Source organism: Mastomys coucha, unplaced genomic scaffold (assembly GCF_008632895.1).
Source record: "Mastomys coucha isolate ucsf_1 unplaced genomic scaffold, UCSF_Mcou_1 pScaffold1, whole genome shotgun sequence".
Taxonomy (NCBI): domain Eukaryota; kingdom Metazoa; phylum Chordata; class Mammalia; order Rodentia; family Muridae; genus Mastomys; species Mastomys coucha.
This window is the reverse complement of record NW_022196891.1, coordinates 82,549,802-82,561,233: the sequence shown is the minus strand read 5'-3', so window position 1 is coordinate 82,561,233 and position 11,432 is coordinate 82,549,802. Positions and strand designations below refer to the sequence as shown.

At 45.3% G+C, this 11,432-nt stretch overlaps 1 long non-coding RNA gene across 1 annotated transcript in view; it reads right to left on the bottom strand.

Annotated features, from left to right (window-relative positions):
* LOC116071719 overlaps positions 1–11,432 on the bottom strand; it is a 36,874-nt gene that overhangs the window by 17,722 nt on the left and 7,720 nt on the right. Inside the window, exon 2 of the long non-coding RNA XR_004111100.1 lies at positions 10,556–10,685. This is a non-coding gene — a long non-coding RNA (uncharacterized LOC116071719). The remainder of the gene's footprint in view (positions 1–10,555; positions 10,686–11,432) is intronic.

Genomic DNA, 11,432 nt, shown 5'->3' with positions numbered 1-11,432 from the left:
CAGCTCGCTCAGTCCATGTTTGCTACACAAGCATGAGGACCTGGACTTCATTGATAGAATGCACATTTAAAAGGTCAGGTGTGGTGGCTGGGCCTTGCGGTCCTAGTGCTGAGGAGGCAGAGACAAATACATCCCTGGGGCCAGCTTGCCAGCCGTTGCAGCTTCCTCAGTGAGGCGCTCAAGCCAGTGAGAGACACTATCTCTGAAAGGAAGGTGGATATCTTCCTGAGGAACTTCCAAAGTTGACCTGAGCCTCCACACACACATGTGTACACATTCATACGAGTAAATATACACATAGAAAAACATTAATAGCAGCTGACTATAGCACACAGGCACACCCACCTACAAGTAGAATACCTTACAATCTTCGTTTCTAAACTTTTCTAACTCAAAAACAAGAGCTTTAGGGAGGAGAATGTCTGGAAAGTTGGGTCGGGGGAGGAAGGGTATGATCAAACCCATAGCTGGCATACTGGACTGTGGGGTACGGGAGAGGGGATGAGAAAGGCCTCTTCAGGCCCAACAAGGGAATGCAGTTACATCATAGGAGGGGAAACCACTTCAAAGCCGAGATATTGGCAGCCCGAATCCCACAAAGGACTGAGCTGAAACACTACCTATTTCACCAGGCCTGGAGCTAAGAGCTAAACAGCTTAATTTCTCCACAGAGCCTTGGTTAATGATCGAGGCCTGGATCTCCCGGCCCACCCGGTGCCATTTATCTTTATGTTCGAGTCTTGTATTTTAGAAAGCTTTGAGATGACGGAAAAGCACAAATTAAGGAGTGTTTTTATAGGAGAAAAAAAGGGGGAGGCATGCTTTTTTTTTTTTTTTTTTTGTCCTGCCACCTGCAAAGTCCTCGAATTCCCAACCAATGAGGAAGGGTGGGGGGAGCAGCTGCCCTGTAAGACTAAGAAGGGCTCTGGGGGATTCCTCTAGACACCCAGATCTAACTCAGATAATCATTCTTTTTTTTCATAGGAGAGGGTGTGTGCACATGTGTATCTGTGTGTGAGTGTGCATGTGTGCATGCCCATTTGTGTGTATGTGTGTGAGTGCATGTATGTGTGCGTGCATTGCGTGCGTGCATATATGTGTGTGTGTGTGTGTGTGTGTGTGTGTGTGCGCACGCACAAATGCACATGTGTATTATGAATGTAAAGGCCAGAGGACAACCTTAGGTACCATTCTTCAGATCCTGTTTGCCTATATGTTTTCTACTTTGAAACACTGCCTCTAACTGGCCTGCATGCCATTACTGTAGACTGGTCTGGCAGCCCATGAGCGTTGGTGATCCATCCATCTCTGCCTCTCGAGAGCTGGGATTGAAAGCACAGGTGAAGCTCACCTCTTTCTCTTTGTGAGTTCTGGAGGATCAAACTCCAGGTCTCACACCTCTGAGGCCAATGAGCTATCACTCTGGCCTCAGACATCACTTCTTTTAAAAAAATTACATTCTTAGCTGCATTCTCACCTCGACATCAAGATGACACCCAGGAACTCCAAATCTCAAGGCCAGCACTTCATCCCATCAGAGTCTAAAATAGCAAACTCTGACAGTGGCTAAAGACGGCAGAAGGCACCCCTGTGCTGTAGCACATATAGCAGTAGTAGCCATGGATTTGTGGGAAAGAACCGGCTGAGATGGAGTCCTGCCAACGCAGTTTGCTAAAAGCCTGTTATAAAAGAAAAATAAGGTCTGCCATCTTAAGTTTTAAGAAACATGGCAGCCTTCCTTTCTGCTTGTCCGATATTTTTAGCCCCCCTCTCTCTGTCTCTTCATGTCTTTTTGTATTTTCTGTGTTCCTGTTATTTCCGGCTTTTGAATATGGTTCCTTCACCCCAACTACTGTGAAGGCCTGTACCCATACCTAACACCTGTGAGATAAATAATTTGCTGCAAAGCGCATCCGTTAATTAGTAAAGCCATTTCCCAGCAGCCTACTGCGTTTATAAAGCTCTATCATGGACCGTAGGCCTAATTACTTGTATATTCATTCTTCTTCCAGGAGAACAGTTCTTTAGGAGTCTAATTATATTTCAGGTCTCCACTGTTGCCTGTTTAGTAAAATAACATAGTAGATAGCGCATGAACACTTACGGTTTGACCTTAAGTTGTGTATAAACTATTGTTTTAGTCTGAGCCTTACTTGTTGCCTCTGAGGTCCCAAGACACAGCCAAGGTGGGCGATGCATAGGAAAATGCCTCTCCTACGTCTTTCCCACGATCTAGAATAACCACTGGCAGCTATCAGACAGCTCCCCGTCCTGTAGGAACCTCAGCCCGCCAGCATCTCACGGAGGTGAGTTTCACACTCAGATCAGGCGTACGGTGACACTTCTGCTGTGGCTACTTTCATGCCAAGAAAGCCAGTGAGCGTCAAAGGTCGCGGGAGCCACAGAGGACTGTGAGACCAGTGCTCTGAAGCTGAACTTGGGCCTCACAAACCTGAACCCGTGCCATTCTGACTAAGCAAAGACACTCAGAGAGTGTCAGGCGCACAGCGAATAACAAAGATGGTTACTTCTACAAGCCAGCCAGCCGATCCGCTGTGCTGCTGAATATGGAGGGGAAGTGCAGCCTGCTGTTTCCTGACTCTGTCTCCCGCACCCCCAGTTGCCAGGGAAGCAATGACCAGTACCACCATCTCTTCCAGCCCCTGACAAATCAAGGGGTTGCACGCTCACAGTGACGTTTGGGGTTATGTTTGTCTTGATTTTTTTTTTTTTGAAACAAGGTCCAGCTTATAACTCAGGCTAGCCTTGAACTCTTGACCCTTACAGCCTCAGCCACCCAAGCACTGATGTCACAGGAGTTTGTTCCACCACACCCAGCTCATTAGGAGTTTTGAACAAAAGTGCGAATCTGAGGAGGGCAGCCCTCGATCTTAGCAGCAAGCTGGGCTGAAGCACCCGTGACTCTATTCTTACCCTTAGATGGGGGACCTTACCCCTGGACTGGGGCTCAGAGGGACAGTGGCAAATGCTGAAAACAAAAGGCATGGCTGTTTGTGCCAGGGAATCTGCCATCATTCCTGGGATTATCAGGCTCCTCTTCTACAGTTTACCCTCACTATGGGGTGTTAACAAGTGAAAAGGAAGCACACACACTCACACACACACACTCACACACATACACACTCACACACATATACACACATACACATACACACTCACACAAATATGCACACATACACATACACACTCACACACACATACACACACTCAGACACATACACACACTCACACATACACACACTCACACACATACACACACAAATATACACACACATACACACACACTCGCACACATATACACACACTCACAAACACATACACACATATACACACACTTACACATACACACATACACTCACACATACACACACAGTCATACACATACTCTCTCTCTCCTTTCTCTCTCTCTCTCTCTTTCTCTCTCTCTCTCTCTCTCTCTCTCTCTCTCTCTCTCACACACACACACACACACACACACACACACACACACGCTATAATCCCACTGAAGACCACCATATCCCTGAGTGCCCTTGCAAACCAGCTACTGTCCTTCACCTTTGGCCAACTGTCTGTCTATCGGTGAACCACATGTGAACCTGATGCATGAGGAGGCCAGAAAAGGGCATCAGATCCCCTATAGCTAGATTTAGAGATAGTTGTAAGCTGGCATGGAGTACTGGGAATTGAACTCGGTTCCTTTAGAAGAGCAGTTGGTGCTTTTAACCACTGAGCCATCTTTCTATCCCCACAAGGTGTATTGTCCATTTCTCTGTTACACAAGGTGCCACTTGCTTATTTCTGCAGATATTACTTATCAGATGATTGTCGTGCATGTTGATCCCATCATACACCAGAGGGTAGGGAACAGTTGCCCAGTTAAGACAGGTTCTGTTGGCCAGGTGGCCTGGAACTCCTGGGTTCAAGCCAGTAGCTGAGCCTACAGGCCCACACTACCACATCCAGCTCATGCTATAATGTTTAACTCAAGCATGACTTAATCTGCAAACTCATACAAGCAGGGAGCTTGTCCTCCCTCGTGTGTACACTCCCGCTTGGCTTAAGAACAGCCATACAGTGGATGGAGCTTGGGGATTCATATAGAAGAATAGGAGGAAGGACAGTGAAAAGTGATAGGAACTCCACAGGAAAACCAACAGAGTCAACTAATCTGGACCCCTGGAGCTCTCAGAGACTGAATCACCAACCAAAGAACACATACAGGCTGACCCTATGGTCACATATGGAGCGGATATGAAGCTTGGTCTTCATGTGGGTCCTGAACAACTGGTACGGGGGCTATCCCAAAAGCTGTTGCATGTATGTGGGATATGTTCTTCTAACTGGGCTGCCTTGTCTGGGCTCAGTGGGAGAGAGAGCACTTAGCTTTACAGAGACTTGAAATGCTAGGGAGGCACTCACCTGCTCAGAGGAGACTGGGTGGGGGGAAGGATTGTGGGGGGTTGACCAGAAGGGGAGCAGTAAGCGGAATATAAAGTGAATAAGTTTGAAAAAAATAAATTAAAAGGAAAATCTTACAAACAAAGGAAAGGATGTGCTTTAAATAGCTCCTGCTCCAGGGTAGAGATACCTAGGAGCTGTGCTCTGAAAGTGCTTGTCCACTGTGGGTAATGAGCTGGGAAACAAATAATTAGAACACAGCAATCAGGGGCTCTTGAAAGCATCATGGGGTTGGGGGCAGAGCAGAGGACCCAAGTCCACAAAGAGGAATCTCTGCAGGCAGAGAGGGGAGACTGGCATCGGGCATCTGAACCATCAGAAGGGGAGGCTGGAAGGATATGAGGCAGGAGCTGTTCTGCTGAAGCCCCCAGTATGCCTAGGTGATGAAGCCCCCTTTTACAGACAGAAGAAAACATGATTCAGAGAGGTGAAGGGACTTGCCAAAGATAGCGGCTTGTAAATCTGAGGCTCGGGAGGCCAACGGCCTTCCTAGGCGTAGTCTGACTATCCCAGGCCACTTTAACCACAACACCCCTCTATTGTTCTAAAGGGTCGCCTGGGTCTGCAGATCATTCTGATGGCTTGGCTTCTAAGGGATCAAAGAGCACTTTGTTTTCCTGACTAGTAGCGCTGGGATTTTTGGTTTGGGTTTTTGTTTTGTTTTGTTTTTCCATTCTTTAGACTCTCCTGCCCTCTAGAGGTTTTGTAGAGTTCTACCACATCAAGTTAAATGCAGATTAATGATTGCCTGCCTTCCTTACATAAAAACAAACCATGCACACGCACACGCACACGCACACGCGCGCACACACACACACACACATACACACACACACACGCACACACAAAATAAAAGCAAATAAATCTCTTTAAAAACAAAATAACTCAATCCAAGGGTTTTTGAAACTACTTGTCAAAAAAATGACTCCCTTCACTTAGCCTCCATATATTAAAGGACGAATGATCTCTTGCAGCCAGAGGTGTAAGAAGACTAAAGGAGAGGTTTGAGTGTGACAACTTCTAAGTGGACACATCAAGGTCATAGTACATGTGGGCTGGAACTAAGATTATCAACACAGACCCCAAAATCTAAGGCACAGGACAGACAATAAAGGAGTCCTGGACATAGCTACTGGTTAGTTCTGGGCACTATAACCTGGCTGCCTGCTCACAAGTTTTCTGGGTAAGAGCAATGTCTTCATCCAGCCATGAAATACATCCTCGACCCTCTCCCAAGAGGGAGCATCTACATGAAAGCTATCAGTACATGGGCACCAGACCTGGACCTTGGTCTCAAAGCACATATTTGAGCAATGACTTCAACCAACAGTTACTATGACCATTGGGTTTTATTCTTCCGAGTTCTAATTTCAGATGACTGCAAATGAGAAATGGGTGTGTCCCACTCTGGCCGAGGAGAAGAGGTAAAAGCAACAAAAGACTGCTGCCTGCCAGGAAAACTGGCCAGCACTCCTTCCTCTTAGTGAAGATGGAAGGAAGCTGGGCTGTGCTTGTATTGACTGAAACAGAAGGCAAGGGAGACACTTCACAGGGTTCTGGAGAATTCTGTGTGTGTTGCAAAGAAAACTCAGAGTAGAGAAGACCAGAGTTCAGTTCCTGCTGTGCTCCAAACTAGCAGTAAGACCTTGAGAAGGTCTTGTGATCAATCAGGACCCATCCCCTCAACTGCGGAGTACCACACTCAATTTCTAACTGCCCGCTCAATGCTGGATGCTGTCCTTTGGAGATGAAACATTTCAAACTTTCCACTTGTTTGGACATGGCAAAATAAAAACGATCTCTTTAGAGAGACCTTCCCGCTCGGCCTCTGGAACAGTTTCGGATCTCCCACCAGCATGCCCATTCCTTCTTGCGCAGCTCTGATGTCAGTGAACTTATTCCCAGAGTAAACCACACAATATTTGAGAACCCTATGTCTAAAAGGTTGCCTTCAGATCCAGTTATCTTCTTTCATATGTCACCTACCTTTCTTCAGTCTGAGATCTATCCCTGGAGTCAAAGAGAATGCATCTAAGTCCTCCAATAGTGGAAAGGCGTTTCAAATATTAAAGGCATCTCTCTACTTCCTGTGCATCCTGTATTCATGGTCACCTCTAGGCGATCCTTGTCTGGGTTGGATTTGTGCCTTTCACCAGCTCGAGGACTCTCTTCTGCCGCCTCTTCCAGGTGTTTTCCAGAGCAATTAGAGCAGTAGGTCAAGGGTACGGACTCTGAAGCCAGGCTACTTACGCTGAAGTCAGAAGACTCCTTGGTAGAGTCGTGACTTTGAACAACGGATGTCACCTTGGACAGGAACTCATACGTCCTTCTCTTTCACATCATCAAATCTAGATTAACTGAGTTAATAAACTCAAAAACCTATTAAAATAGCATCAAGCACAATGAAAGAGTTCATCAGGTTATAGCTATCATTAGGATCGCTGTAATACAGCTTTGCAAAACAGAGTGAGGGCAATCACCTCCCTCGTCCTCAACATTAGACGTCTACTAATGACACTGTGAGAATTACTTGCTCAGTGTATCTGAAGTGTCCAGGGTACATGAAAGGAAACTCAATAAACTCCTCATCAATTAAATCAACTAAGGCTAAAATTTCTAAGTCACCTTCATATCTCTAACTTCCAAATCCTACATCTTTGGTATTGTACATAAATGGGCTAGCCCAAGCTTATCTCATATGTATTGTGATTGTGTTTCTTTATGAGATACATGCCCTTCCCACTGGTTAAGATCGCTCCCGTTTTTAGTGATCTCACGCATTTGACATTGCTCCCAGTTTCAAGGCACCTACAAATTCCACGGCCTCATTCTGGCCAATGGCAGAGTCAAGGATGAGCCAAGAAAGATGAATAGTTTGAAGGAAATAGAAACTGCATGGGAAAATATGCCCAGAGGAAGAGAAGGCACCGCCTCTGTAAAAGAAGAGCTGTGTCCTTGAAACTGAGGGAAAGCAGAGGAAACTGGGAAAGGGTTCTCAGAAGCTGACTGAGGGTGGCTGAGGGGATAAGTTTAGTGAAAGCGTGAGACAAGAAGTTCATGGCTGGAGCAATGACTCAACAGTTAAGATCACTTATTGTACCCAGAGGACCCAGGCTCAGCACGCAGCACCCACTATCCATGGCTGCAGGATCAAATACCCTCTTCTGATCTCCACAGACACCAGACATATATGTGGTGCACATACATAAATGCATGTAAAACTCCCATATAAATAAAATAAATTATTATTAATTTTTCAAAAGATGCTAGAGCTCTTTTAGGTGGGGGGAAATAAACAGAATGATCTAAATGTCAGAGCTATGAAAAGGAGAGAAACACATTTGGAAACTTGAGCTTCCATCAGAGGGTTCCTTATCCAAATGGAGGTAAATTCAGAGAGGATACAGGGAAGAAATGGATAGAAAGCAACCCATAATCACCAGAAAAGAAAGGTGAGGGGCCTCTGAATTAGAAGAAAACCATTACAGACTCAAAATGAGATTCCCATCAGGTATCTTTCACAAGAGAGGACAACTTCACCAAATCTGGGCATATCTTTGTGAAATTTCAAAATACCAAAGACTAAACGGTGTCCTTGAGGCTTTCAAAGGGGGAGAAAGTATGTGTAAAAACTCAGGAAGCCTGTGATGTAAAATTCCCATTAGTTCCACTGGAGACTAGATAATGGAATGATGCCCCTCTGAGCTTCTAATGCAGAATGATATACCAAGCTAAACTATCAACTGACAGGACAGAGTCTTGGGTGGCTTTTACTAGAAAATAAGTCACCATAAAGTTTGGTGAGTTTAGAATATACTTTCTCTACGTTCTACAGGTCAGCTGAGTGGCTCTGCTAATCTTATCTGGTCTGACAAATCTTAACATTCAAGTAAAGCTTGGGCTCAACATTGTGGGATGACTTCACTCTCACTCCAAAAGAACAGTTAGTCTAAAGTGGAAAGAGAGTGGCCCTGAGTTATCACCACTTCTCTGTGCTCCATGTGGCCTCTCCTTTACCAACAAACTAAACTTTCTCTTGTGGTTTTTGGGGGTGGGGATCCAAAAAGCAGCATGAAATGGTGTACCCCAATGGGTAAATATTTTCCAGCGACTGTTTTTTTTAATATATATTTAATGTATTCCTATTGGGCAAAGTCAGTCAATATAGTTAGGAACCATGTAAAAAAAAAAAAAAAAGGAAGTCATGTGCCTATTTTGCAAATGATCTACAAGTAAATGAGAAACATTTTTAGAATTCATGGTGTTGAAAAGCATCCCATTTGCAGTGTTTTGCGGAAGGTTCTGTACATAGTCTCCCCATGAAAACAAGATAGTAAAGTAGGCCGGGGAAAGACCTAAAATCTAGAATCTAGAAAATGAGGAATTCATCACAAAGGGAGTTTCCAGAAAGAAACTATTTTGGAGCAAACAAGAGATGGTAGCTGTGTAATAGTCCAGAGAGCAAGCAGTCCAAACTAGAGCTGGCTGGAGAGACTCAACAGAGACTTCCCCCAGCAAGGTCCTCCAATGAGCAGGAAAAAGATCTTAGACATTTCGGGAAATGGTTGTGGTTGTATTGGTAAGATGTAACTAGAACCTCAAACAAACCAAAGTTAAGACAATTTCATTAAGTCTATGAAAAAGAAGGCATTTTGTAAGAAAGGCAAAGTGCGCACGTGCTTGTGTGTGTGTGTGTGTGTGTGTGTGCGCGCGCACGCGCGCGCGCGTTTGCATGTGTGTGACCATTCCAGGCCCAGTTGTTCTGGTTTGCATTTACCACTGTGTCAGAGAATTAGAATTTCAAATCAACGAGAAACAAACATGTAGATTATTGTTTTCATTCACAGTCTGTCAGACCTTCCTCTCTGCCCAGTAGTAAATTCCTCAACACCCTAGGCAAGTACCCCAGCTTTCTTCGCTTCATTTACTCAGACTCATCCTCTTATAACCCCGGGCTCACACCAGATTCAAAACTCATCTCTCAAGCTCTTGTTTATACTCTCTGTGCTCAGGAGACTTGGGACAAAAAGAAAAACATTTTCATTGCAACATTCCCGTTTTCCTTCTCCTTGGATTCTGATGCTTTAGGGATAGAAACAAGAAAGGGGGACAAAGGTACTGATGAACAAAGACCGTTTCTTTATTTAACTGGAGTTATCATAATTCTTTTTCTAGCCAATTGTGACTGGCCACAAAGTCAGGATGTGAGGCCAGGGTCTAAAGCCGACGTCGGTGAGGCTCATGAGCATGGTACCTGGAGACCAGCTTAGTGTCATACGCAACACTAAGTTGTTTGGCTGATGTAGAAATCCTGCTCTGGTTATATCTCTTCCATCCTCCCAGTCTCTCTCACCTATGGTCCATCCCTCACAACCTTTTGATGATGCAGAATCCCCTCACCCTGTAGGCAGCTCTCTCAGTGAAGTACCACTGATGGTTTGGAGCCCCGTCACCTTCTTTAGGCTCTCAGTTCTCCTTTCTCAGATTCAGGGAGATCAGCAAACCCAGTGCTCAAGGACTATAGTCTCCCTACCTCGTGGGCATACCAGGTCTTCACAGGTAACTGACTGTGAATCCCTTTGTTTGATGTCATGGAATCAAAAGACACCTCTACTTCCTCTAGGGAGAATGGACAGTCTCCTTGTACCATGTACTCTGTCCTCCCTGGTCAGGTGGTTCTGGGTGCTATAAAAAAATTTTTTTAAAAAGCTGGCTGAGCAAGCCATGAAGAATGAGCAGGTAAGCAACATTCTTGCACAGCCTCTGCCTCAGTTTCTGTCTCTAGGTTCCTGTCTTGAGTGGTAGCCCTGACTTCTCTCTGTGATGGGATGTGACATGGGAGAGCTGTAAAATGAAATAAACCCTTCCCTGCTTCCCAAATTGTTTGTGGTTCATATTGTCCTATCACAGAAAAAGAAGCCTTAACCCAGGCATCTGCTATCCTAGAACAATATTTTACAAAAGTAGTCATTGACAAATAACTGTCAGAATTTTGTGCCATCAGTGTCTCCTCCTAGATACAGAACTAGGTTGAGCAAAACGTTCGACTTGTCAATTTCTAGGACTTTTCATTTACCTCTTCTTTGCCATCTCCAGAGCCCCATCTGCTGGCATTTTCTGAGTACCATTGTTGTGAAGAAGGACCAGGAAGCAAGAACTGCCACCAACATCCTATGAGATTTCACAACTCCATCTGGTCCCCTCATCTGTAAAGGAAGAAAGTGAACCTTCATGGATTCTAATAGGGCATCCACCTCTACATTTTTATAATTTTAAGGTTTATACAAAGTATTTAAGGGCCATGGAAATGTGATGGGGGCAAAATCTTTTATCTCAAAAGAAAAGTTCATAACTAACCATGTGTGGCTGATCAAAACCTGCTCACCCCCAAAATATCACAACCTCCTGGATCCTGAGAATAGTTACATTTTATAGCAGTTGGGACTGTAGATTATAGACCTGACAACAGGGGAATTATCCTGAGTTATCTGGGTGAGTCCAATCTACTTATCTGAATCATTAACAGCAAAATAACTCTTTCAGCTGGAGCAAGGAAACCTCGGCTGAAGAGGAAGGCACGTGCATTCGCAAGTAGGTCTCAGCAGCTCTTGCAGAGGGGCCATGTGGAAGGCTTGAGGGGAAATGCAGGCAAACCTCTGGGAGCAGAGACTGGCCACAAGACAATTAGAAAAGAGATGGGGGCCTCCGCGCCACAATTACACAGAACTGAATGGGGCCTTGAAACCCCACTCACCCGCAGAGACTTCAGAAAGGCAAAACCCCTGTCAATAAGTCACCCTTGGCCTGGTGAGACCACCAGGGCACAGGTACCAACCATAGGGTGAGCCCGGACTTCTGGCTCACCCAGACTGTGCAACAGCACCAAGTTGTCTTAAGTATCTGCTGGCAGGGAGGCAGGGGGGCAGGGAGGCAGGGAGGCAGGGGACAGGGGG